The 27,556-nt window shown below is 45.4% G+C and overlaps 1 protein-coding gene across 5 annotated transcripts in view; it reads left to right on the top strand.

Annotated features, from left to right (window-relative positions):
- Positions 1 to 4,132: 4,132 nt before the first annotated feature.
- The window catches only part of Apba1 (amyloid beta precursor protein binding family A member 1), a 197,313-nt gene continuing 173,889 nt past the window's right edge, over positions 4,133 to 27,556 (top strand). For 2 of the 5 annotated variants that reach the window (XM_057777725.1, XM_057777720.1), the window contains exon 1: positions 4,411 to 4,706. The gene's annotated coding sequence lies outside the window, so the exon portion shown is untranslated. Of the gene's footprint in view, positions 4,146 to 4,410; positions 4,730 to 27,556 lie in introns of those variants that run through there. The other 3 variants (XM_057777722.1, XM_057777721.1, XM_057777724.1) reach the window with 3 other exon arrangements.

The raw sequence follows: 27,556 nt of genomic DNA, 5'->3' as shown, positions 1-27,556 counted from the left end.
GGCCTCGGCTGCCCATGACTCGGGCTCCTCTTGACTCAGTCTCCTGAAAGCTGGGATTATAGGTATGCAGCACCATACCCAACTGTGCACCTTTAAAGCCTGGATAATATCACACTGATCCCTGTAACGATTTCAGTTGGTGTTCCAGTTCACTTGTGGCTTTATGACAGTTAGCTTCCACTGCCAGCTTGATAGGTCTGTGAGGCACACATTAGAGTGTGTCTGTTAAGGCGATTAACTGAGCAGGAAAATCCCTGAAGTAGGCAGCCTCATGGGCTGAGGGTCCGAGTGAATCAGAAGGGGGAAGGGGAAGCAAAGCAAGCCAAGCACCAGCATTCACATCTGCCTCCTGATTGGACACAATGTGACCAGGGGCCTCCCATTTGCACTGCTGAAATGAGACTGTGTCTCTTCAAACTGTGAGCCACCATAAGCTCTTCCTTCCCCAAACTGCCCCTTGACAGGTGTTTCATCACAGCGAGGTAGCGCAGGCCTCAGGCCTCAGCTTCTGCCTTTCCCTATGACAGGTAGTGGTGTGCAGGGAAGTTGAGGCTTTGTTCCCTTCTGGCCTTTCTCCTCTTCTTCTGGTAACTAGGTTTTGTTCTTTCCACTCCCTGTCAGCCAAGTGACTTGCAAGACTCGGAGCTGATAGGCCAAAGTTAGTCAATGCGGTCGATCTTGGGGATTAGTTTGTGTTAGTGCATAAAACTACCTTTTAAAATACGCCATCTTCTGGCGACATTCTTCTCTCAGAAACATCACTTTGGAAGTAGATTTACTCCAGAGAACACTGGGGCATCTCCCAGTCTGTCAGCTAAACATAGTTATGATACAAAATTATGGTTGGAATCATAGTGAGACCTTGGATGTGAGTCACTGAGTCGGACCTTCTTGGGGATTACAGAAGACAAGTGATGCTATGTGTCCAGGACAGGACTTCCATCCAGAGGAAAGTCTGATGAAAAAAGAATTGACATATAAGGGCAAGTCTGTGGATGCTTAGGGTGCATATAGTCCATGATTTTATTTTATTCATGCATTTTAAATGCTTTGACAAAATATCTATTTTGTACAGTAACTAAACAGTTTGCTGAACTATCAAATACTAGCAAAACTAAAGTCAGGGAAAAGTACATTACCAAGGGTTATTCTGTGATGTCCTATATAGTCCCAGCTTTTAAGACTCAAACTCAAAGACTATGACAAGAAGACACTAGTCACCTGAAGACATCAAAATCAAGGGACGTCAGAAAAGGTGTGCACAGTTTGGGCTACCTAGAACCACATCAAACCCCAAAAGATATGCTCGCATAACTGTGGGGCTCTAATGAAGTTATTGAGTCCCGTAACCTGAAGGTGTCCACTGTCAACAAGAAACCTAAGCAAGCAAAATATTCTAAGTGGTAAATAGTACTCAGACGGTAAGACAGCTGGGCTCAGGACATGCTAGTGAGCAGGGAGTCTCAGAAATGGTCCTGGACAGACTCACTATTCAGGAGCCACGAAGAGACACTTCTGGGTTTTTGAAATATGAGGCTTTAAGTTGGCATGCACAGACTTGTGACCAACAAGCAGCAGCGGATAAAGCTTTAACTTGGACCCAAGTCCCTTGGCACTCTGATTACATATTGTGACCTACTACAATGGCTGGCAGTCTGCCAGTATTTTATATACTGCCCTTTGAAGCAGGGAATAGCAGTTTTGACTTGTGTTAATAGCAGAAGATGGGTACAAATATTGGAAGTCCTTTTAAGAGTATCAATAACAACATACCAGTAATGCAGACCCAGGGAATCTATAGATAGATAACACCAAAGGAAAGGTATAATATAAATGCTATATGGGCCCATACCTTTCCTACAAGTGTGGTTTTGAGCTTCCTGCTGAATGAGGCACAGAGACGCCATCCAGAGGGAACAAGGATATTGACGTTTTCATTGAAGATTCCCATACATAAACACTCGACAAATAATTGCCAGTCACTTTGCAAGCAAAGTGATTTTACACACTCGTGTTAACCTGCACCAAGGCCCTGTGATATAAGACTAAGGGTAAAGTATTATTCAAGCAAACACCGTCTCTATCACTCAGAGTTTGGTGAGACTATCACACACGGGGAAAAAAAAGAAAAGAAATGAGCTAGCAAACCAAATGGTAGCCTGTTGATGCGCCTTGTTGTAGTTGGTTCTCTTGAAACTGCTATGACAAAATGCCTGACAAAAGCGACTTAAGGAAGGAAACCTGCTTCGCCGTGGAGCAGGCCTGGCAGCCTGTATCCTGTGGCGGCTGGTCACAGTGAGCCCATTCTGAGGAGGCAGCATGAGGAGCAAGCCCAATGCCCGCTCCGTTTCTCCTTTGTATCCAGTCTAGAGCAGGTCTGTGTAAAGGTGCCGCCCACATTTAGAGTGGGTCTTCCTGCTCAGTCAAATCAATCTAGAAATTTCCCCAAAAAGGATCTCTAAAGCGATTCTAGAGCTGTCAGGATGACAAAGATTAACCACCACCGCGTCCAAATGAGCCGTTCACCAAGGAGCTATACTCCTATTTAACCTAACGCTTAGCGAGATAGGCACAGTAAATCTTCAATAAGGAAACAGAAACAATTACAGAAATGTACTCTGAAATTGCCCACCAAAGGGGTACAGATGAAAGTAAAGGCAAAAACTAACAGAACTGTGAGCTAGAAGACACATCCAACCCACGAAGCTCTCACCAAGTCGGGCAGGGCAGGGGACTGGACCTGACTTGGTGTTTTCCTGCCCTAAACTCTGACTGACTCTTCTCTCTCTTTCTCTTTCTCTGTCTGTCTCTCTCTTTCTCTCTCTCCTCTCTCCTCCCTTCCCCCCCCCCTCCACAGAACTGCTTCAGGCACCTATCACGGGCAGAGCCCGCTTGCTCTTGCCTGATCAACCCCAACTCTCAACACCCTCTACTGCCCTTTTTTTGCCTCAAGAAGCAAAAAGCTGTGACTGCCCTGCTTGAGACCCCTGTGCTCAGTCCTGCCGGGGAGATCCTCACACCTTCCCTTCCTTCTGATCCAACTGATCTCCTGGAAAGGCTTTTTCTCTCGGGCACCTCAGTCAACATCAGATTCCCCTTGCACCTTCGCAGTTGGAAAGCTCACAGTTGCTCATGGCTGTGGAACATTTTCCCCAGGGTGTTATGAGTTCTGGAGAGACCAGGACCCCATCTGGCTTTCACCCGTGAGAGTATCGTTACTGACAAAGTGAGTAGATAATGAAGGTCAAGGACAAGCAACAATAATACATCCTTCTTGTGTATGACCGTTTTCTAAAAGATACTTAGGGGACAGGAGAAGTTACGGTCTTTGTTAAAGCAGAGAAAGTCATTATGAAGTAGAATGCGAAATCCATATGAATTTTAAAGCTGAAAAGAATTCTAGAATGCTTCAGGCTACACCCGTAGGATATTTCTGGGAGTACAGTGCTCAATATGGAAACACCGTGCAGTGATAGGCTCACGTCTCCTGAGGTCGGATAAGCAAGACTTTCATCTTCGTGTCACTAGATGAGAATATGCGTACAAAGAGGGGCTGGAAAATTGAAAGGTTTCAGGGGAATTGGACACCTAATTCTTAAACTGAGAACTCTGTCCGAAAAAGAGAGAACGATGTCGCTACCACACCGCCTATTACACATGGGGCTAGCGCCAGAACCCAGCCTCCACCGCACCCCCCGGGGAGCCAGTCCAGTTTTTCATTAAGGCACAGACGGCACCTGCCACCCGGTCCCTGATGGAAAGGGTCCCCACCCTCCTGAGATCCCAGGCATATGTCGAGCGCATCACCCATGCCGGGCTGGAAGATTGAAGCTCCTAGCAACCGGCACCGGGAAGCCAAGAGGACCATTTCCGACCCCGCCTTCCAGACGCTTTCAGGGTGGAGCGGGACTGGGCAGCGCCCCCAGTGGGCGGCCAGGCGGCCAGCTGGTGCCGCTCGAGCCCACGCGGGCGCCCCCTAGCGGTCACACGCGGAGTGCAGCGCCGCCTTGTAAGCCTTTCGGCGGCGCCGCGGGGTTTCAGACCCTGGAAGCGGGAAAGTGCCATGTCACTAACAAGACACGCACAGCCGTCTACGCGTCTGCTCAACTCCGTGTCCTAAGTGTGGCCAGATCCCACAAGCAGAGGTCGGGCCCGGGATGCGCGTTAGGGACCTGGGACTGGGGACGATTGAGGTTCCCGTGGGTCCCCGCGGGAGGCTGCCACGTAGTCCCCTCCAGGATCCCAGCCACGAGAGGGAGGGACTCGCGCTCTGGATGCAGGCGCGGCCACGGCGAGGGGCGCGGACACGTCGCACGCTCACGCGCGCCCGAGTAGGACTCCTGCGCCGCCGCGTCGGGCCCGCGCCGCGCGCGCACGCGAGTGGGCGTGGGAGGCAGGGGCGCTGCTGCACGCGGCGTGCGCGCGCTCCCCCCCGCGGTCCGTCGCAGCCGCCCGGCCCCGGCGCGCGTCACGAGGGCGAGCGGGCGGCGAGCAGGGGGTGGGGCCGCGACCGGAGGGGCCCGAGTGGCTGCCGAGCTAGAGCCGGAGTCGGGCGCGGGCGGCTGCGGTCCCGGTGGCGGCGGGGGAAGATGGTGGAGCTGGAGGCGGGAGCGACTGGAGAGCAGCTTTATTCCCAGGCTTGGCACGGTCGCTGTCACTAGCGCCGCCTGCTCCCGCGGGCCCGCGGACCCCAGCTGTCAGGCAAGGTACCACCTCCAGGGCGGGCTGGGTGAGAGTGCGGGGCGTCTGACAACCGGGACGGAGCCGGTTGCTCTCGGAAGGGCGATCCCGGGAGAGAGGGGAGCTGCATGGAACAATAGTGCGGATGAACAGGGACTGCAGGCTACATCCAAGGGGCAATGCCTGGAGCCAGCGAGGCGGGGGAAGGGTGTGTACCGGAGAGATGCCAGGCGTCCGGTGCGCGCTGAGATACCCGGCTTTGAGAAGAGCGGGCCTGATGACAGTCATGGCAGGAGCGTGTGTGTGTGTGTGTATGTGTGTGTGTGTGTGTGTGGGTGTTAACGGTGGGGATGGAGGTGGCGGATCCGAGGTGTAGGGGATGACATTTCCAGGAATCCCGCTAGGATCCCTCCTCTCTGGCTGACTGATGATGGAAACCGCGAGGTGGGGCAGGATGCACTTAGTGTGTGAAGTGTGGAGGGAAGCAGTAGGGTAAGGCCGGGTTTGTAAAACCCCGTGTAAGAGTGAGTAGCGTGCAATTGAATCCACGCTTCCCAAACTTGCGCCCCACATCCAGCGATCTGCTTTTCCTGACTTCGATGCCACCAGCTAACAGTGTGGGACAGTGTTGGTTATTTCTACCCTGCAAGTCTGAGCACATACAGTTTCTGTTCTGCTTCTGGTCTTGGGTGGCTGGGTGTAGGGATTCTCGCTTCCCCTTTCCTGACCTCCTAACTCGGGGATGTGGAAGTGAGCATTTTGCGGTGAGGTACAAGGCAGGAAAACGGGATGATGGTTACACCTTTTGAGACTGCGGGTGTCCCTGGTTCTGAAGGGAGCACTCCTGATACTTCCTAGCCCCTCCTCAGTCGGACCCCAGACTGCCTGACTCTGCAATTTCTATTGTTTATCTCTTGTCTAACCTGAAGAGAAGGGTGTTTAATGGTCACCTTCCTTCCCCTTCCCACAACTTTTATCGCCAGATTCTCTTCCACCTTGCCATACTGAAAACCTCTTGTCTGAAGGGAGGGTAGCCTTTGTGTTGCTTCTTTAGAATGAACTCTGGAGGTGTGTAAGGGGTGGAGTGGGGGCTTTAAAAATAAAGAGATTAGGAGGGCGGTATAAACGAGGAAAAAGCCCCGTACCGAGAGATGCTTTACGTTCTCTTGGGCGTTTCTCCTTGGGAAACGGGATACTTAATTTCTGCTAGCATCCACTCTCAGTTTTCACAATGGTTAGAAGGTCCATTTAGGAACTGAAATCTCCAGAGACCCATGGTGATAAGATCTCAGGATAAGATCTCAGGTTAGCGAAGTCCCCGCTTTCCTTCCCAGTGCAGCTCCTCGGAGGAAATTTGGCAAATGTCCGGCTCTCCAGTGATGTCTAGGAACCAGGACACCAAAAAGCACCCAGAGTCTATGCAGGCTTAAATTTCTCTGCGTAATAAAGATAGGGTTGGGTAAAAAGAGAGGAATTGAAAAGACATATTCATGTATGTCCACTGCAGCTTGATCCCCTTGGACTCTATTTCTCCCGCAGTATCCATAGGAGCAAATGCACCTTTATGCTAATAGTTCAGTACTTTATTGAAATTGCTTGAGTGGATTAACCTGCTTGGGACACATTTTACCATACCTTAAATTCTACTGAATTGCTGTCAGAACCCAATGAGGCTGCCCTGAACCTCTTTGAAAAGCCTATAATAATCAAGTCTGTACAAATAAACGTACAACACATTGGGACCAAAGATTTCTCTTTTTGTTCTTAAATTTTTAAAAAAATTTTGTTCTTTGGGCAAAGGTTGCATTAGCCTATTGATAAAATTGAAAATAATAAAACTAAGGCCATCCACATAAGAGTTTTGCTTTTCATTTATTGTTTTTAAAAATTAATAATGATATATGGACCAGGTGCCCTGGAAGTTGTAAATATAAAGTAAATTGCCCTATGTCCTTCCAGTCAGTCCTTCTACAATTTTAACATGAAGTTTTTGGATCTCACCCAAGGTTTAAAGGAGGATTTATAAAAATGAATTTTGAGTCTTAGTTCTTTCCTTTCTTGTTGCTTCGGCCATATTTCTTTCTGATGGATGTAAAAGTCATTTAAGAGGTTTTGGTTTCTTTATAGCAAAACAGAAGTTACCATAGCTTTATTTGCAAGTAAAACATATATGTAAATTTCTTATAAGAAAGCTAAGAGTCTTAGAAATTACCAAGGTAAATAATAACCTGATTAGAGAAAGAATCACACAGCAGCACAATGGACTACTTGAGAATTTCTGATTTCTTTTCTCATGCAGATGAGATGGTTTTTCAAATGCCATGCCCTGCTTTTCTAACGTTTGGCCTGGCGAGGTTAAAGGTACAGCTTAAATCTGTAATTCAGTTGGTAAATGGCCGTACCCCATCCCTGCAGGCTTCTGCCAGCCATTTGTTTTGCACGGATGCCCTTTCTTTCCTTAAAGTAGCTCTAATGTTTTTCTCTTCTATTATGAGTTTCTTTTTAAAAGTTTGATTTTTTTTTTCAGAAGATTCATATGTAAAGGACGTTTGAAAACTGACCTGTGGGCCAAAAGAAATAAACGATGGTGCCACGGGGAAAGTGGGCTTTTATGTTACAAGGAAGAAGAAATCCAGAGAACGGCAAGCAGTGCAAACAGACTTATCTTTTAATAAGTTGGGTGGTGAATGAGAGGGCGCTACATCACAGGGATGGCACAGCAGAGGGAGGGTGCCTACTTCCTCAGCCTGGGCTGTGAACCAGTTCAGAGAGAGGGAGAGGGAAGCAGAAGGCTACACCAATAAAGTCTTCAAAATGGTGGGCCACACCAGGGGGAGACATGAGTCCCGAGATGGAAACAGGGAACTGAGATGGAAGAAACAGAAGGGCATGTCGAGACTGGGAGTAGAACGGCGAAAGCTTGTGGCACTGTGGAAAACGGAAAACGGGCCATCGCCCGACAAGGAGGCTCCTCTATGTTTGAGTTTGTAGAGGGAGCAACAAGCACTACACAACTAGGCTTTGACAGCCACTTAACTTTTGCAATAGTGAGCATCAGTACTGATAATTCTCCATGGAAAGAATGTTTCCTTTTGGAATTGCCTGAATTGTCTGAAACTCCATTTGCAAGCTTTGCCATGAGCACTTCCTCTTGAGGGTCTTTGAGTTAAATAAACAGGGCTTCTGATAAACACAATGGAGAAAAACAAGGTTTTCTTTTTAAAGATAAACTTTTCTTATCTATTACAGCAAGGTAACAGCCTTTACAGTGAAGTGTAAAGTTGATTTCAAAACTCAAACATAGCGTCTGACCCATCGTTCATATTCAATAGATCTTTGTCACATGAGTTCATGTATAAATTAATTTGCTTAGCCGGGCGGTGGTGGCGCACGCCTTTAATCCCAGCACTCGGGAGGCAGAGGCAGGCAGATCTCTGTGAGTTCGAAGCCAGCCTGGTCTACAAGAGCTAGTTTCAGGACAGGCACAAAAAAATTACAGAGAAACCCTGTCTTGAAAAAAAAAATCAGTAAATTAATTTGCTTTAGTGACTTAAATATAGTGTCTGAGATCTGAAATTTCAGAATGTATTTCTACAATGGATGTCCAATGAGTTGAAGTCTGTGACCTGTGGAAGGTTATGGTAATATAAACCTGTTTATGTATTCATACCTGATACATACACTACTCTTGAAAATCGAGGACATTGTCTCCTACAAAATACCGATGCTTGCTTGAGATCCTTGAGTATGATAATTCCAGACAAGATTATACAACTTTATCCGTAGCTAATGATAATTTGGGGGTTCTAATGATGACCTTTGCCTGTGCTTCTAACAAATCTTTATCAAACACCCTCTCTGGGTCAGGCTCACTGAAAGCATAGAAGTGGGATAGGGGACTGGGAAGAGTCCCTAGCACCACAGAGCTTGCAGTGGGAGGAGATTACAGTGAAGTGAATAGGTGACACTATGTGTTATGTACAAATAAGAATAAAATGCTGGGAGAGGGACCAGGCAGGTGGCTCAGGGGTTAAAGTGCTTCCTGTGCAAGCAGAAGGACCAAGGCTTGGGTTCCCAGACCCTAGCGAGTGTCAGGTGGGTGTGGCGGCCAGCCTGTTATTCCAGCTTCAGAAGACAGAGAGTGAGTTCCCCAGAGCATCCAGAGAGGTGAGCTGCATCAGCAGCCTCTGGGATTGATTAAGAGACCTAGCCTCAAAACAACAGGGTAGAAAAGCAGGACAATTCCAACATCCATCTAAGGCCGCCCCGTGCGTGCACATGCAAGCATGCTTACATGTACATACATGTCAAATAACACATGAAAGAGGAAAAGGGGGGAAAGAGAATAAACCAGGGAAGGTGATACAGCGGGACAAGGTAGGGGGTGATAACATATTGGCTAGCCAGAGAAGACCGCAAACAGACAAAGCTGAAAATCGGGAGGAGGTAAGCTGTATAAATGTTTGCGAGAAGGGCTGGAGGTGGGAACATGCTTTGCAAGGGAGCAGGGAAGCACGGTGGAGTTCTGTGGTTTACCTGGGACATATGGTGCCCCACCCGATTGAAGGAGCAGCCACTTAGAGAAGCATATGCTTTGCCTTTCAGTATTAAATCTGTCACCCACAAGGCTTAGTCACCATGTACCAACTGTACTGACCTGAGAAGCAATGCTGGGCTTCTGAAACGGTACGTGTTCTCAGCCAAACATGTTAATACTCTAGTTTTCTAAAAACCTGGAGAGCAACTGTGGGTAGCGATCACACGCTAGTCTGCCAGAAGCCGTCCCTCTGCTTGGAGCATTCTGGGGTCGAATCCTCCTTTAAATGTGGTGTTCTCATCTTTTGCTTCCACACTTCAAGTCCTATTTGAAAGTGTGAGGGTTAGACCTCTGTTTTGTTCTAGTGACTAGACCCCATAACCCACAGGACAGCTCTTTGCATTAATAGGCGATCAGTAAGTATTCACTCCTAGTCCTTGAATAATGATTCCAGTGATTTTTCACAACCCACATATAAGGGATGAGAGTAGGACGTTTTTTAGTTTGCTTTCTGCAGACAGCTAGCTGCTTTCCAAAGCAGGACAGCAAGTCACCAGATGCTACTGAGGTCACTTATGTATTTAGACCCTGGAACAAGGACTTGAGTCCAGAGAGTTTCTTTGGAAGACAAATCCAAGAAATACAAATAGAGAGTAAAGAACACAAGACAAAGAGAAGAAACAAGCCAGGAGGAGACGAGTTAATGAGAAGGTCACTGCCTTGAGCAATTGATCTGTAGACCACAACTTAGAATTACACAGCAGAGGATGGGGAACCAGAGATGTGTTCCCATCAGGAAGCGTTTTCAAGCTGCTGGTATAAGCCTGGGCACTGGTCAGAAGCACTGGAGAAAGCCTCCAGGCAGAGAAGCAGACAGAATGAACTGGCCGGAATGCAAAGAAGTGTGTGGAACACAGTCAATCAAAGTTATAGATAAACTCAGAAGTGGCCCAAGAAGGCCCTGAGCCTCTGTTCCGTATGGCACAGAGACACCATAAGGAATTTTGTTTGATGGATTAAGAATTGCTGTGACAGCAATTATTGGTATTTTAATACAGAGATTTAAATCACCGCCACAGCTGCCCATATTCCATTCACTCATAAGCCAGCCATTGACCGCTCTCATCCTTGAGTCTCATGTGGGACGTGTTCTTGGTTATAAAGTGGTTCCATGTGTTCCAAAAGAGAAGGTATTGGAAAAGGTTTCACGGCTATTTGAATATGTGCATATTTGAGCAATATATGCAAATAGCGAAGCATCTGCCTGAACCCAATGTGTTTACCTGCATGTATCTAAAGTTGTATATGTAAAACTAATCGTTTGGAAATGGGGTATCTACTGTCAAGTAATATGAAATCATTTATTCTCATAAGCCTTCAACTTCTGTGCTCACTGGTTTTGTCAATGTGACACAAACCAGTGTCACCTGGGGAGAGAGAAGCATCTGATTGGCCTGTGGGTATGTCTATGAGGCATTTTCTCCATTAATGATTGATTAGGGAGGGTCCAGCCTACTGTGGGCAGTGTCAGCCCTGGGCAAGCACCTGGGCTGTATAAGAAAGCAGGCTGAGCAAGCCATGGAGAGCAAGCCAGTAAGTAGTGTTCCTCCATAGCCTCTGCTTCCGTTCCTGCCTCCGGAGTCCTGCCCTGACTTCCTTTGGTGATAAACTGTGGTATGGTCGTGTAAGCTAAGTAAAGCTTCTCCTCTCACAAGTAGGTCTGGTCACTGTTTTATCCACAGCAGCAGAAAACAAACCAGGGCAGCGTCTGAGCGTGCCATCAGGAGACTACTTTGTGTCTCTCCATTTCCTTCCTTCTTGGGATATGATGACACTGCTTGAGTTTCTGTAAAATCAGCCACCGTGAACTCGGCCCTCAGTTCTAGAACACAAGAGCATCTCTTTCTTCTTCCTACAGGAGTGCCAGGATGTCCCAACCCATGTTTCCCTATGGTGGTATACAGATATCCAGTAGAGGGAATTGTGTGGCTCATCTTAGGAATATCTACTTAAGTCCCCATTAAATCTCGGTCTCCTTTCCTCTTGGATACAGTTGTTTATGGTATTTGAATTGCATGGCCTTCCTAAGCAGCCCTGTCTTGTATCGACTGGAGCTGTTTCCAGCTGTCTTCTCCCGATAGTTGTCAGGCCATCCCTGGAACCCTGTGGCCTCTCATGCAACCTGCAGTCCTGCAGCTTATCTGCTGTTGACACGGTCTCACCCTTTAAATTCCGTTGTCATCACCTCTGCACTAATGACTTGCTTGCTTTTTGATGCCAGGTGTCTCACAGGTAAGAGGCTTTGGGTTTCTGACAATCAGAAGGAAGTGGTTAAGAGAAAGCTCTGCAAATGAGGGAACATCGTAGGCACTCAAACAGAAAGCAGGGTTTTTTTTTCCCCTTCCCTTACATATATTTTTGGGTTATTTTTAAAATGGCAGTTTCATTTTATTTTGGTGTCTGTGAAGTGACCATGAGATATTGTCAAGGTACAGTTGAGGCAAAGTTAACTCTGCCTGCCTGGTTTCTCCAGAAATTTCCTCTGCTGTTCTATAGTGTACTAATTAGTGAACAATCAGTGTGGAAAATAACACTGTTTTGCTTCATAAAAGAGCCAATTGTTCATCCTTCCAAAGAATGTCATGACTCTGTACCTGACTTTCGGTGAGTCTTTATCTCACGAGCAATTTTGTATCTATGAATAGTTACATATTGTTTAAAGAAGCATACTTCAAGGGATACCTAAGTAGCATCCCTCTTTCCCCACAAACAGTAGCACTGTTTCGGAGACAGGATGTGGCCCCAGCCGCCTTTGAACTAGCCATCCTTCTGTCTCAGTCTCCCTTAGTAGCTAGGGTTGCAGTTCCATCCGGCCAATCAAAGTTTTTTTTTTTTTTCCGGTTTTTCAAGACAGGGTTTCTCTGTGGTTTTGGAGCCTGTCCTGAAACTAGCTCTTGTAGACCAGGCTGGTCTCGAACTCACAGAGATCCGCCTGCCTCTGCCTCCCAAGTGCTGGGATTAAAGGCGTGCGCCACCACCGCCCGGCCGGCCAATCAAAGTTTTAACATATGTTTAAAGCAGGGGGAAGTTCGTCTCTTAAAGACATCCCATTTAACAAGAATAATTACTTCCCAACTTTTCTATTTGATGAGTTAGGATTATTACACTAGACTGTACTGCAGTGGTTCCCATTTGGTTGTAATGGATTCTTACATGATTTTTTTTTTTGGCCATGATTCTTAACAAGAATACAACGTACAATAGCATACACTATGTAAATGATTGCGGTGAATGCACATACACACACCACTAAAACACGCGTGTGCAGCAATATCTGTCTTCTGTTGTGTGTGATGCACAGTTTTCAGCCCTGTATTGCTCTTTTTTCATGTTTGCCAACACACTAAACTGATTTCAGCACTGATGGGTCCTGACATGCAGCGTAAAACACATTGTCCATTATATTAAACCAGCCAGAAGAGAACTTAGTTTTCTATAATATGAAATAATTTCATGTCTGAAGGGTTTTTTCCATTTGTTTCAAATCATTAACATATTGGGTGTTTGGTGGTGGGGCTTTAGATGTCACAGCACTCAGAAAGGGAAACTTCATTTTTGAGTTTATATTTCAGTTTCAAAAGAAGAAATTATGCAAAGTATTGAAAAGTATACAGAATGGAATGAGGCTGGCTGGTTCCTAGCTAAATCTGGTGACTTAATGAGAGCACGACCCCGAGAGTGTGGGCTGCATGCCTCTCTCCTCATGGGTCTTTCCTGACCCTCTCCTTGGGAGCCCCTCCCCAGGCCTGCCTCCCTGTAGTGCCTGGCTGTTCAGTCCAGATGCTTAATTCTAATTTTAGTTTGCTGTATTTTGTCTAGTTTGTGGAAATAGTTTTTATATCCACTTTTTGTCCAAATGACCTGGAAATACAAGAATCTCTTTGCCTGAGCTGACACCGGGGGACGTTTTGTTCTGCAGGAGATGAAAGTTAGTCCATAGATGAAGGTTTCCATAGTGACGGGCCGAACAAAACCTAACTGAATCTCTGTGTGTTGCTGAGGATTGAACTCAGAGCTTCATGTGTGCTAGGCAAGCATCCTACCAATGAGCTGCATTCCCGGCTCAAGACTGCATTCAAGTATGACTGCAGAATTTATGGCTGTCTGGTTGTGTAATGGACAGACATATCAAATCCTTCTCTGCAATCTCAGTGTGTCCCAGGGCAATGACTACAAATTAACACAAAGGAGTGCCAAGTGTTATGGTTTTACACACCAGCCACATGCCTAACTCAAGTGTGCCTCCTAATGGTTTAACAGCTTCAAAACTGCATCGGCGGAAAAATTATAGCTGAGAGGAACTTTGAGACCCACAGTGGTTTCCTCGCAAACCAAAGGACAAGGCAAAGGGAACTTTCCTGAGGTCCATAGACCAAGTCCCCATAGACCCGGTCCCCAAGTCTCTTCTGTCTCTCATCCTCACAACAGTTTCTCACTTTCTCTGCTCAAGCTGGACTCTTGTTTTTGATGCCCTCTGTGTGTGTGTGTGTGTGTGAAAGTGTATGTGAGTGTGAGAACGTGTGTGAGCATGTGTAAGGTTGCGATCCTGTGTGAGTGTGCAAGTGTGTGAAAGAGTATGTGAGTGTACGTAAAAGTGTGAGAGTGTGTGAAAAGGTGTATGTGAGTGTGTGTATATGTGTAAGTATAATAATGTGTGATTATGTAAGTGTGAGAGGTTATGTGAGTGTCTGAAAGAGGGTGAGAGTGTGTATGAGTGTGTAAATATTGAATGACAGAGTGTGTGATCATGTGTGTACAAGTGTGTAAGAGTCTGAGTGTGATTGTGCGTCAGTGTGTGAGAGTGTGTGTGAGATTATGTGTGTATTGCATGGACATCTCTCTGGTCTGGATTCCATGGACTTGGAAAGACTCAAGACAAGTCAGCATCAGCTACCAGCAATGAACATGGCTGCGCCTCAGCTTTTCCAGCTTCCAAAGAACAGGAATGAAACATGGTCTTCCCATTGCTTCCTACAGTGCCATTGGGGAAGTGAGACCCGAAAGACTAAAGTAAGGTAGATACAACTCTTTCTGCATAATGATGCTAAGCGAAAATGACTCCTAGTCCTTAGCATGCCTCCTCTACACCAGCCAGCGCTTGGCAGACTTTTCTGTCGAGAACCAGGGAGTCAATAGGTTCCGTGTGTCACATAGTCTCTGTCACAGTTTCTCCCACTGCCGCCATAGCACGGAAGCAGCCCTCGACATGGTGAAGGCCAGAGAGCATAGCTGTGTTCTGACAAGTGTACTCAAGGATGCTGGAGTTTCATAAGCTTTTCACATGTCAGAAAAGTTTAATGCTCTTATTTTTTTCCAGTTGTCTTAAAAAATAGACCTGTTTCAGTTCTTAAACAGTTCAGGGCTGGGTAATTGGGTAGGTTTGTCTCATGGACCTGTTTGCTGACCCGTGACCTGGGTTTTCATAGAGTCCTCAGGTATGGTCCTGCCCCCTCTGTACACACAGCGCACCTGTGCACGCACACTTCCAGTGAGTATTCCTACATTAAATGGCAGGAAGAGAACCTTGTTTGTCTGTATCCTGTTTATCTGTCTAAGAAAGAAATTCTTCCTTGCCGCTAACAAACCTTTGGGAGTGACTGAGTTAACATTTCGTGATTAAATTTAGGGGTTCTGAGATTCCTGCTTTAAAGTTTTACCCCCTCTTCGATTTACCATAAAAGGAAAAAAAATGCCAGGGAAGAAAGAAGAGAAAACAAACAGACAAATGAAAACCAAGCCAGTATTTCAGCAGGAAAGGGGTTTGTCAGAGAGCAACCACGGTGGCCAGTGCCTGCTCCCACCCGTGGGCTTCCTGTCACTCGGGCAGCCCTGCAGCACTTCTGGGCTTCGCTGGTCAGCAGCTCTGCTTTGGACTGTGATTTCCTCAAAATTGGACACAGGACCAGAATCCCACGCTTGCTACACATAAAGAGAACCTAATAGATTGTAGTTACCTTTTGTGTGTACCCGGGAATCACGCACATTTTCTCTCTGGAGAGCAAAGGCTTGGCCTTAGCCCCTGTCTTCCTTAAGAATAGTCTCGATTTCAAGCTTGGAAATTGGATTATTGGGATGTAAATGAATTCTAGGGCATCTTCTCAAATCGGGGTGTGCAAACACTGGATGATAAAGTTGTAGTTGCGTGTGTTTCCAGCATCTTATGTTAAAAACAGATTCTCCCAGCTTATGGTGAGGTTGTATCCTGATAAACCTACTATAAATTGAAAATAAGTAGAAAATGCATTCAATACTCTTAACCTACTGCAACCCTGTCCTAGTAACATACTTCACTGTAGAGCACAGGCTGCTTGTCCTCGTACTGTCTGGTTGGGAGCTTCAGCTCCACGTCTCTTCCTAGCACCCTGAGAGTATGCCATCCACATGTCAGCTCAGGAAAAGATGCATACGCACAGTCTGAAAAGTGTGCTTCCTAACCAAATGGATATAAATTGTGTCATCACGAAGAGAGAATCGTAAATCTAACTATTGTAATGTAGAGACTATCTGTGTATCTCTATGATAAGGCATTCTGTATGTGCATGATGCATGTGTGTATGTATGTCGCATGCATGTATATAAGGGGTTGGAAGGGAGGACTATGCTAGATAGTTGAGTTCAAAATGATTAATAGTATGAATTCCTGTTTTAAAATTTTAAGGAAAAGAACAATGAAGTCAGTTTTCAAGTAGGTGCTCTATCTTAGCCTGCCAAAACACTCATTTACTGTAACTTGGGAAAACGCATGGTACGTGTAAAATGAATTGTAAAGTGCGCTTTTGACTTGGCACGCGTTGCGATTGCATGGCAGATGATGTCTTAAAGACAGAATGTTACGCAGGTGTTAGAAGTGTGTGTCCCACGGTAGTGATGTGAGATCGCCAAAGCCTGCTTGGGGAAGAGCAGAGGCCGAAAGTCCCGGGATCCTGTTCCTATTATGTCTAAGCTGTTCCACGTGAGACACAACATAGTGCCTACCAGCTGTGCAAAGACTGTTTGCAAAATTACTCGTAGTGAATGAATGCAGAGGGGCGGGTGCTAGCAGAGGGCAGGCTCAGAAACCACTGGGGGGGGGTAACTAATTACCCTTCTGTCGTCAGCATCTCATGCGGAAAGAGGCTCCCCTGGTGCACATGGAGAAAGTGCTATGAAGGTGAGTGATTTGGGCTTCATTTATGTGTGATCTGTGCAATTGTACTCGTCAGGAGAGACTCCCCTCCCTTACCATGCCCCTCACTGTCCTCCTCCCAGCTGCCAAATGACAGTGGGCTTAATTAGATCTCATTGTTTACTTTGATGGCTCTCTTCTATGCTGAAGGCTTTTAGCCAACGTCTGGCTGTCACTGGTTGTCCATTCTCAGGACCCTGACACCAAAGCTGTCCAGAAGATCTACAGTAGCTGCTGAGGACTGGGTGTTGCCGGCCAGGCTGTAGAAGCAGACACAGCAGGGAGTTTGTGTGCCCCTGGGATGCTAAGGAGCCTGCTTAGTAAACTGGGAAGGGAAGAAAAGAAGGCAGGCCAGGGTGTGACCTCAAAGTGCCTTGTAGGGTGACCTCACAAGGTGTTCAGGATGGCACTCCACTTCAGCATTTAACTGCTACGCCAGGAAGGTTTCTGGTTCCTACTCCATGCCTGTCAGACATTGGTAAAGGGTTCCAATCGGTCATGAGAAAGAACTCTGCATGCTGCTGCTTCAGGTGACAAGTATGTCACAAAGGCCTGGGGAGCTGACTGAACTTGCTCCATGGATCCTGTTTTGATAGGCTCGTAGCCCTCAGTTCTACAGTCTCACTATTCTAAAAAATAATAATAATAATAAGCATTGAAATCCCTGGTTTGCGAATTTTCTCTCGCATTCTCTTTGTAGGATTTATAGCTGATCTGCATCTTATACTCATTAAAGTGGGTTCTTGAGAGGAAAAGAATAAATAAATTTAAATATATTTTTGCCTGGCAATCTAGTCTACTTCCAATATCCAGGGGGATAACTATATGTTTTTCTTTGGCTTCACCTTCTGATTTAGCTTCTCTAGGATCACGAATTATAGGCTCACTGACTTTTATTTATGTCTATAATCCACTTATGAGTGAGTACATACCAAATTCATCTTTTTGGGCCTGGGTTACCTCACTCAGAATAGTGTTTTCTATTTCCATCCATTTGCATGCAAAGTTCAAGATGTCATTGTTTTTTACCGCTAATGTGTATATATTCCACACTTTCTGCATCCATTCTTCCATTGAGGGGCATCTAGGTTGTTTCCAGGTTCTGGCTATTACAAATAATGCTGCTATGAACATAGTTGAACAAATGCTTCTGTAGTATGATAGGGCATCTCTTAGGTATATTCCCAAGAGTGGTATTGCTGGATCCTGGGGTAGGTTGATCCCGAATTTCCTGATAAACCGCCACACTGCTTTCCAAAGTGGTTGCACAAGATTGCATTCCCACCAGCAATGAGTGTACCCCTTACTCCACATCCTCTCCAGCAAAGGTTATCATTAGTGTTTTTGATTTTAGCTATTCTGACAGGAATAAGATGGATGGTGGGGCTGATCTAATGGGAGCTCACCAAGGCCAGCTCGACTGGAACTGAAAAGGCATGGGATCAAACCGGACTCTCTGAACGTGGCGGACAATGAGGGCTGACTGAGAAGCCAAGGATAATGGCACTGGGTTTTGATCCTACTGCATGTACTGGCTTTGAGGGAGCCTAGTCTGTTTAGATGCGCTCCTTCCTGGACCTGGATGGAGGGGGGAGGACCTTATACTTCCCACAGGGCAGGGAACCCTGACTGCTCTTTGGACTGGAGAGGGAGGGGGAGGGGAGAGGGAAGGGGAGAGAAATGGGAGGTGGGGATGAGGCAGAAATTTTTAATAATAATAATAATTTAAAAAAATAAAAATAAAAATGTTCTATATAAACTGACAGCAAGGGTTAGTTGCTGAAGCAATACCAAAAAAAATTAAATATATTAACGTATAAATTTAAATATAGTAGAGAGTAGAAATATCCGGTGTCTACTTTGTTGAGTTTTTACAAATCTAAAACCTACGTAATTAGCACTTGGATCATGACCTATTTGCCATCTTCAATGAACACCACCCAGAACAAAAGCGAAAGGGGAACTTTACAACCTCAGTAGAAAACTAGGTTGCTTGCATGCTTAAAATTCTATATTCCTAAAGCAAGAAAGAAGCTCCACAGGTTTAGAACTCTTGTTCTTTCGGATGACTAGTTAGTTTACAAGCACCCCTGTAAGGCACCTCACAACGGCCTGCAGTTCCAGGGGAATCTGATGCCCTCTTCTGGCCTCCTTGGGTAGCCACACTCAAATCCACTTAACCTATACATAGACACACACCAATTATTTCAAAAAAAAAAAAAGATGTATTTATTTTGAATACAGTGTTCTTCCTGCATGTAAGTGTAAAGGCCAGAAGAGGGCACCAGAGCTCATTATAGATGGTTGTGAGCTACCATGTGGTTCCTGGGAACTTAACTCAGGACCTCTGGAAGATCAGCAGGTGCTTTAACGGATGAGCCATCTCTCCAGCCCCCACACATATTCTTAAAAAAACAATTAAAATTCTTTGTAAAAAAATATCCCTGTACTTTCATGAAAAGGGGCCCAGTAATTGGTAATTAGCCAATCTAAGCATTACAAGGACACCACTGCATTGGTCAAAACAAATAACTATAAGCTGTTGTGGTCATTAGATGGGTAGCAGGATCCGGGGATAGGGTTCTATCTTAGAACTAGGTGAGGCTGCTTCTCTGGTTTTGCATATCAACATCAGACATGAGCCAACAGGCTTCTAGAGTCAAATGGAATGGTGGGAACTATCTCCCATGGGGTCACACCACTCTTCATCTGTGCAACTGAATCATAATCAGACAGCTAAGCAGTCTCTTTGGCAGAACCAGAGGGCTCTGTCTTACTGTTTAAGAGGTCTCAGAGACACTGCCCTCTATCCAGAACAGGACAACTGGGTGATGGATTGCTAGGGGACACAAGGCAGTGTCTCAAGCTCTTCTCGACTCCTCTGTACTACATCCAGATGTGGTTGGTTTCTCTTTGTTAGAAGAAAGACTCTAACCTTGGGTTTCCCTGTTCTTAAGTGGCAAAGTCGATTAAGTCAAATTCAGACTACCAATCATGGAATACAATCTAGTAGAACAAGCGAAATTCAAAACTCCCGCCTAATCGTAACTAAATATTATAACATTGTTTGAATATAGTAGAGAGTAGAGGTGTCTACTTTGTTGAATTATATATTATATCTAAAATCAATTATATCTAAAACCTATATAATTAGCACTTGGATCAAGATCTAGAACAGAGCCCCAGAAGCCACCTCAAGCCCCTTCTCAATCACAGTTACACCAAAGATGGGCCCCATTCTGACCTCTGTCACTCAAGCACAATTTTCATATAAAATGGACGTGTTTAGTACATAGCATCTTTGCCTGTCTTTGTTTAATATTCCTTTAGAAATCCAGCTGTTCTGTGTATCAGAAGTTTCTTCTCTTTGCTGTCTCCAGCTATAAATATTCTTCTTACCCACTCTTTTCTTAAAGGACACGAATATTGCTCCATTGTGGACATTCAGGTACATTTATTTTGATGCATATCCATACTGAATTTTGTAGGTTGCATGTTGAGAAGTAGAAGTGTGGGTCATAATATAAGTATGTATTGGTCTTAAGAGATCTTTGCCAAATAGTTTTTCAAAGTTGTCGCGGCTGGTTTACAACCCCCAGCAGCACTTCATTGCTCCATGTCTGCAGCAGCTCCTAGCATCCTGCGTGAACTTAGCACCCGAAGGTCTGCTCAGGATGTGGCAAACTTGTCAAGATTTAAACCCACTCTCCCAGCTCGGGCAGGCTGCTCCTTTGGGGCCATTATAACCAGAGGAAGCACACACCCTGTTCCCTTGGCAGTAGACAGGCTCTACTCCCAACACAGTCCCAATGCTATCCTTGCCCAGATGGGTCTGTGTAGCCTTTGTTTTCAGACAGCAAGAATCAGAAGCCAGCTTTACGAGGCCTTGCTGACCTCCTGGAGTTTGTCTCGAAGGCTTCTTTTCCTGATGTTTTAGTCTCCTGAGATTGCTATAATAAGATACCTCAGACTGGGAAGCTTCAGCTTCACTTGTGTTCTCCCGGACTGGTAGCCAGGAGTCCAGGTCTGAAGTTGGGGGATCTGAGTTCTCTGGAAGCGTCCTCTCTGGCTTTCAGGTGGCCACCTTCTTGCTGTGTCCGTGCGTACCTTTCCTCTCTGTGAATCCCTGGCAGCTCTTCTACACGAGCCACACCACCCTCATTGCTTTATTTGCCTTCGTTGCCTTTACCAGGACATCCTCGTCTATACTCGTGTTAGGGGTTCTGGCTTCAGCAAATGACCTTTGCGGGTTACACAGTTCATAACACTTGACTTTGTGTGTTTGTGTGTGGATCACTCTGCCAACTCTCCAGAAACATATGGAATAGGCAAAGGGAAACTAATTTTATGTTCATGTACAGTTAGTCATGGTTTAAATTATTATTTGAGAGTATTTTTATAACAAGTAAAACACATACATAAAGAGATTAATGAATTTTGCACATGGATAGATTAATGTAACTACTCCACGGATCAAGATACACAATAGAACATTGTTTACATCCTATAGGAGTTTCTCTTGCTCCTTCCTAGTCTGTACTTGTTTCCTCCTCCTTGGGGTAAGCAGTACTGTGACTTACTGACCCCTGCTGATGATTCCTGAACGTCATATAAAGACAATACTTGTGCTAGTCAACTTTTCCTCGCTAGAGTCAAATACCCGAGACAAACATCTTACAAAGGAAAAAAGGTTTATCTGGGCTCATGGTTTTGGAGGTTTCTTTTTAAAAAAAAAATATTTATTTATTTATTTATTTATTATGGATACAATATTCTGTTTGCATATATGCCTGCTAGAAGAGGACACCAGACCTCATTACAGATGGTTGCTGGGAATCGAACTCGGGTCCTTTAGAAGAACACGCAATGCTCTTAACCGCTGAGCCATCTCTCCAGCCTGGTTTTGGAGGTTTCTGATCACATTCAACTACAGTGTTGCTTTGAGCCTGTGGCAAGTGCTGTCATGGCAGAAGTGGGTGTGAGAGCCAACGCTCACCTCAAGACCAGGAGAAACAAATCAGAGTGAAAGGAGGAACCTGGGTCTTAGAATTTGTTTTGAGAGCTTGCCCCCAGTTACTTAAAGATCTCTCATCTGTACCCCGATCTTAAACATTCTACCACTTCCGAATACCAAGCCATAAACTCCTGAGTCTTTGGGAGGGGTCTAAGATCAATCTACAACTGAAGTGAGGGGGGTTGTAAAACTTGCTGGAGTGAAGCCCACTGGGCGCAGGAGGCCAGGAAGTGATGGACAGAAAGTCAGAGGACAGACTCCCAGGTTTCAGCCACTAAACAGAAGGCAACAGTTTTTAAAATTCTTTAGTTGAGAGGGTAGGAAATAAAGACTATGTTCAGCTGAGTATGAGGACTTCAAGAAAGAGTGTAAGTTAGGTTCTTGGACATATGATCTAAAACTCCAAGGGGCATCACACATCAGTGGGTTTTTTAATTAAGCATCACAGGTTTAGAAATTAAACTCAGGAACCCGCACAGATGTTTTGAGCTTTGGGAGACCAAGTTCTCTCAAAAGACAGCATAAAAGACCTGGAGAGATTACACAGTGAATAAGATCACTGGCTCCAGAAGACCCAGGTTTGATTTTCAGCACCTATGGTAGCTCACAACATCCCGTGGCCCCAGTTCCAGGGGATTCAATACCTTCTGGTCTTTGTGTACACAGACACATATATACACATAGAATGAAAACAACAACAAAGAGCTATGTACGGCGGTACATGCCTGTAATCCCAGAAATGGAGAGCCTAGGGCAATAGGATCACCCAAGGCCAGTCTGAGCTTCATACTGAGAAGCAGGAAACACAAACAACTAAGCAAAACTCCAGCAGCATGGCTGGGAGCTGAAGCAGGCTACCAGGAGGGAGGGCATCTGGACTTGCCCGGTTCAAGGGCACATGACTCTAGGGGAGGGGGACCGCCTTGAAGTCCTCAGACTGTATGCCTTTGTAATGGCTGGTGTGCTATGCCCTCAACATTCAAGCCCTCCTCGTGGTTTAAACTGTCACCATTGCACTGTGAACAGATAGGTTGAGAAGAGAAATGACCGAGCAGATGCGCTTTCCTGGTCTGTGAGTATTTGATGTTTTTACTGTTTATCTAGGTGGGCAGTATGTGTAGACACGTGTAAGTGCATGTTTCCATGTGAACCTGGATAGCAGTGAAGTTTGCAGCCTCCCGCGCTGATTAACTAGAAAAGCGACTTCAGGGCAGAGCTTTCCCTGCGCAGGGCAGTTTAATCAAGTGCTCCTGGTCCATCTGACCCAGTCTCCTGAGTGGTCTCATTCCCTACACTTTTCTCATCTTCCTTTTGCTTTCTCCCAGTCACCACTCCTGGTGAGAAACACAGAGGCCAGAAGCCCCGGGCCAGCAACTGGGATGTAGCCGGAAGGAAGGGTTGAGCACTCTGCTCCGTTCCTGCCAGGTGACAAGCCTCCAGCTGTCTGGAACACTCTGAACAGAGTACCTGAGGACCTTGCAATCCTGGCCTGTGAGCCCTGCCTCTAGCAGTCCCACCCTGGTACCCCAGTACCAGCCCACCAAAGCCCAGGCATGCTCCACACCTCGTTCAGAAAGGGCTACCGAAGCCTCACCCCCCACTCAGCACCATTTGTTGGGTTTCCTGGAAAACAATTCTGCAAGTATGGTTTAGGGGAGAATTGTAGAGAGCCCAGTAAAGGTTTCCATTTTTGTGTCCGTGTCCTTACATTTCTATAGCGTGTAGTCTGGTGCTTTCTGGAAGTCACTTTAATTTGGTGAGTTTGTCTTTCTGTTTAATGGTATGAGTGTCTGAAATTACTGCTTTTGTGACCTTGATTATAACCTAAGAATAAATTTGAGGAGGACACAGTCAGGAAATTCGAGAAAAAGGGGGCTGGCTTTGGTTATTGGCTACCCTAAAAGCTGCCAAATGAAGATTATGTATAATATCTGGCATTTGCCTGGCTCCTTCATTGTTTTTGAAGCATTTGCCATACCCGGCTACCTTGTAAAATGCTAATACTCTTTTGGGAGGACCCATGTGTCTTTATGGATTGATTTTAAGAGTTTTAAATTGATTTTAAGATTGACTTCTAAAACTTCCCTTATCTGAGAGATGTAAGAACAGAAGAATAACTGTGCATTTTGTGTACTAGGACTGACTGACTTCCCATATACATGAAGAAAAACATTAAGCAATGATAAGCTGTCTATGGTTGAACACTGCTTTCTGGAGGAAAAAGAAAACCACCCTATAATAACCATTAAAAAGCCACGCTGTTAATGACACCTCTGGCCTGTGCACCAGGCTTTTATTTGGTGGCTGAGGTTCTGGGCTGCTGGTTCTAAGGCACTGGATCATTCTAGAGGGGTCTGACTATTAAGGAATGGTGCATTTTCTCTAGAGGCAGAGAAGAGAGATTGCACACAGGGTCTACATATAGAAGGGATCTGTGTGTTTCCTCCCCCTTTCCTGGCAATCTAGAAGAATGTGCGCCCATCTATGTGTCCCAGGACCTACTCAGGAAAGCACTGAGGAACCTAAGGAAATAGCATCTGTCACAGATTCCTGGGTTCAGAAGCCACCTCAGCTTCCTGCTAATCCCAGAACAGACTCAACTTCCAGGCCACTTGGGCTTCTTCTCTCTCCAGCCTGTCTCACAGTTCTCAACAGACATTCCCATTTCCGCTGTACAAACCGGCCACACTCACTGACCACCCCCCCCCTCTGTGCTCAGTCTGAGGAATCCTGGTAGTAACATACGGGGATACAGCAGTTCTTCCTCGAATTAAGGCTGCTCTCTTGAAGGGAAACAGGTAATAAACAAACTAGAAAGCCAATACATATGACCACTTTATGTCTTTACAGTAATGGAGCAAATCCAAGGCAGAGTGGTGGCAAACACTGTGACTGACATGGGGAGGCCGTCTTAGATATGATCATCAGAGAAGACCCCATAAAGTGAGGGAGAAAGCCCTGTGAATATCTGTGGGAAGAGCCTTCTAGGCAGGGGCAGCAGGAAGAACAAAGGCGTGCATGCAGGAGTATGCTTGCAGAGGAAGATCGTGGGTGTATGAAGCGGTAGTCGGCGGTCAGCTTCAAGTGGGCTTCCTAAGTCAGGGGCTGACTACTTCTCTGCGCCATCTTCGCTCAGGGAACACTATCTTCCAAGTGAACTCACCTGCTCACTGGACACTGGGCCTTCTGACATGAGCCCTGGGTATATAGCCGAATGGATGTCATGATCAATCAGTTGGACTGATTCTTCTGAGAGGGTGGATTTAAGACTTGATGAAGTAGTTAGAAGACCAACTAGACAAGCAGGCTTTAGCTTATGTGCAGAGGAGCAGTGAGGAGATATGAGACAGAAAGGGAAGGAAGCAGATACAAGAGCATGGGCCTGAGGAGGACAGACTGCTGGATCCCAATCCCAAGTCATCCTGAAGCCCCTTTGTGTTCTCACGACTCAAATGGCAACATACAACCATCTATACTGCAGTAAGGGGATCTGATGTTCTCTTCTGGCCTCTGCAGATACTCTATGCACATGTATAATGCACAGACATACATGCAGAGAAAACACTAATACGTACAAAATAAAATATGATTAAATTGAAATATAAAAGATTCATATCACCCAGAAAAGGTTCTTGTGTCCCTTAGCCATTCCTGAAGCCCCAAGGCCCACTTCCCCTCAGTCTACGGCAGCACTCATGGGCTTTCTGTGCTTACAAAATTGCATTTTTAATGAAATTTCATATGAATTGAATCTTATGTCTTTTGTACCTACCTTATTTTTTTTCATTCAGCCTGATACTTAGAGAGTAAATCTCTGTTGTGCCCGTCTATCGTTTGTTCTTTTTATTGCTAAACGTATTCCATTACCACAGTTTTTTAAGCCATTCATTACTTGATGTGTATCGTGGTTATTCCTCTCTTTTACTACTAAAAGAATAAAGCTGCTAATTTATGGTCGTGGGTCTAAACATTCGGCTTCAGCCTGAGCGAGAGATAAGAAGACGACAAAGGAACGAAGCAGAAGAGAGGGGCAGAAGTCATAGAGATGCTCATCATAGAGCAAGTGCTTGCTCGATTCTGTAACCAACTGTGTTAGATTAGAGGCGCGTGTATAGGTGGAGGGAGAAACATAGAGCGGATACAGAGGAGGGAGAGAGTGAGACGGAGAGAAAAGACATACAGAATGAAGGAGTGCTACAGAGGAATTGGTGAACTGTAGACAGACGATAAACCTGACATCTTCAGGCCAGGTTAGCAGGTTAGCAGCCTGGAGACCCAGGGAGGCGTGCAAGCTTGGGTTTGGTGGTGTTTGCTGGTGGAATGCCTTCTTGCTCAGGAGTCAGGATTTGTTTCTGTAAAGCTGTCAGCTGCTTGCCTGAGGCTTGCCTGCATCATGGGTGTAATCTGATTTGCATGGCTTCAACCATTAAATGTTAATCTCATAAAAAAAATCTTCACGGCTATATTGCGAATGTCTGGTCAAATATCTAGGTGTCTGTATGTCTTTTTTACCACACACTGCATTGCATTTATAACAATAATGCCGAATCATTTTCTATGTAGCAACTGGCCATTGTGTGTTTTCTTTAGCAAAGTGTCCGTTTAAGTAGTTTGTTTTCTTTTTAGTGGCTTGTTTATCTTATTGGCTTGTGAAAGTTGTTTACATGCTGCAGGTGCAGGTCCATCACTGTGCACGGCTGTGCAGATATCATTCCTTCTATCACCTGTCTTATTTTCTTAAGTCTTTAGAAGGATAGAAGTTGTAACTTTTGAAAAAGTCAAAACAGTCTGTTGTGTTTCCTCCCCTTTTTCTGGCAGTCTGAAAGAATGTGGGCCCATCTATGTCCTACGACCTACCCAGGAAGGCACTGAGGAGCCTAAGGACAGAGCATCTGTCACAGATTCCTGGGTTCCTGGGTGACTGGAGTGATTGTAACTCCATTCCCACTTCTCTTCCTGCCATGCTTTAAATGTTCCCTCCAGCTCACAGGAATGGGGCCTTTGAGGGACAACTGGGGTGAGATAAAGTCACCAGAGAGGTGCCCACGTCGTGGGACTGGTGACTGTCAGCTGTTGCTTTCACACTGTGAGCATCTTTATGCAGTCTTTAAGCTGTTGTTGCTAACCCCCAAACCAGAGGCCTTTCCCTCAGCTTTCTTCTAGAGTCTTTATCGCCATCTCTCGCACACAGGTCTCCCTGACCCATTTCAGGTTAATTTCTGAATATAGTAAGAAGAGGACATCCAAGTTCTTTTGTCTTTTTTTTCTTTTCTCTTAACTCCCCCTCCTTTTTTTTCCTCCCTTCTTTCTCAGACTAGGGATTGAATTTAGGGCTTTTACACATGCTAGGCAAGTATTCTACCATTGGATTGTGCCCTAACTTCCTCCATAAGTAAGGAACTGGTTCTTCCAGTGTCAGTTTTTTTTTTTTTTAATATTCATTCCCCCATTGAATTATCTAAACACCTCTCCTGTAAATCAGCGTCTCCTATCTGGCAAGTTATCTCTGAACTCTATTCTGTTCTGTTGACCTAGCATCGGTCTTGGGTTAAGGTCACACTGCAGCTTTGCTCTAAGTCCCAAATTCAGCGTGTCTCTGCCTATGCTTTATAATAAAGTCTTTAGCATTTCCACACAACTTTTAGAACCCACACACCAATTTCTATAGGAAACACCGTTGGGATTTGTCTGCTACTATAAGAAATCTGTAGATCCTTTGGGCATGATTGGCATGTAACACTATTGAGTCTTCCGATCCATAGAGGCAGATCTTCCAACATACTACTTCTCCCTTAATCCCTTTTACCAATGGTTTATCATTCCTATTGCACTTATTCTGTGAAATTAATCTGTAAGTGTGTAAGTTTGGATGTTTCCACTTTACTTCCAACTTCTAGTCATTGTGGTATAAAAAAAAAAGCAACTGATAATTTTATATTGGCCATATATTTTGTAACATTGCTAAACCCAGGAGCTTTATAACTTGCATATGTTGCTAGGAATTTTCAAAATAGATGATCATGTCATCAGCAAATAACACATTTTACTTCTTTATTTCTTTTTTCCTGTCTATCACACTGGCTAAGACCATCAGTACTGA

The sequence above is a fragment of the Chionomys nivalis genome, chromosome 8 (assembly GCF_950005125.1).
Source record: "Chionomys nivalis chromosome 8, mChiNiv1.1, whole genome shotgun sequence".
Taxonomy (NCBI): Eukaryota; Metazoa; Chordata; class Mammalia; order Rodentia; family Cricetidae; genus Chionomys; species Chionomys nivalis.
The sequence above is the reverse complement of the archived record's forward strand: the minus strand, read 5'-3'. Positions and strand labels throughout refer to the sequence as shown.